The sequence below is a fragment of the Elephantulus edwardii genome, unplaced genomic scaffold (genome assembly GCF_000299155.1).
Source record: "Elephantulus edwardii isolate Elephantulus edwardi_28Jun2011 unplaced genomic scaffold, EleEdw1.0 scaffold00196, whole genome shotgun sequence".
NCBI lineage: Eukaryota > Metazoa > Chordata > Mammalia > Macroscelidea > Macroscelididae > Elephantulus > Elephantulus edwardii.
Genome location: NW_006399946.1, coordinates 4,157,696 through 4,158,104, shown reverse-complemented (window position 1 = coordinate 4,158,104; position 409 = coordinate 4,157,696).

Here is a 409-nt window from a genome sequence, read left to right as displayed (position 1 = left end):
CTACTGATAGCATGCTGATAAACTGGTCTGGCAGGTTAGTGCAGAAAGCTGCCATCAATGAAAGTGAGAGGACTGTATGACCCATTTTGTACCTGGGCTCCATCTAAAGCCTGACCTGGGCCTAACTTTAAAAAAAAAAAGATTCATTAATTTCAGAAGCAGAAGCAGGCCATAAAAATTCCTAGCTCAAAAAACATCCAATTTAGAGAAAGTACCACAGGAGAGCCGAAGGTCTTATCTATCTGTCCTTGCAGAGTTTAAGAATAACCACAGATTCAAACCTAGAGTTGCTGTAATCAAGGATGCTTTGGGCAGAATATTAAATGATCCAGGAAGTATTACAAGAAGATGGAAGGAATATATTGAGTCATTATATAGAAAGGAATTGGCAGATACAGAGGAATTTAAA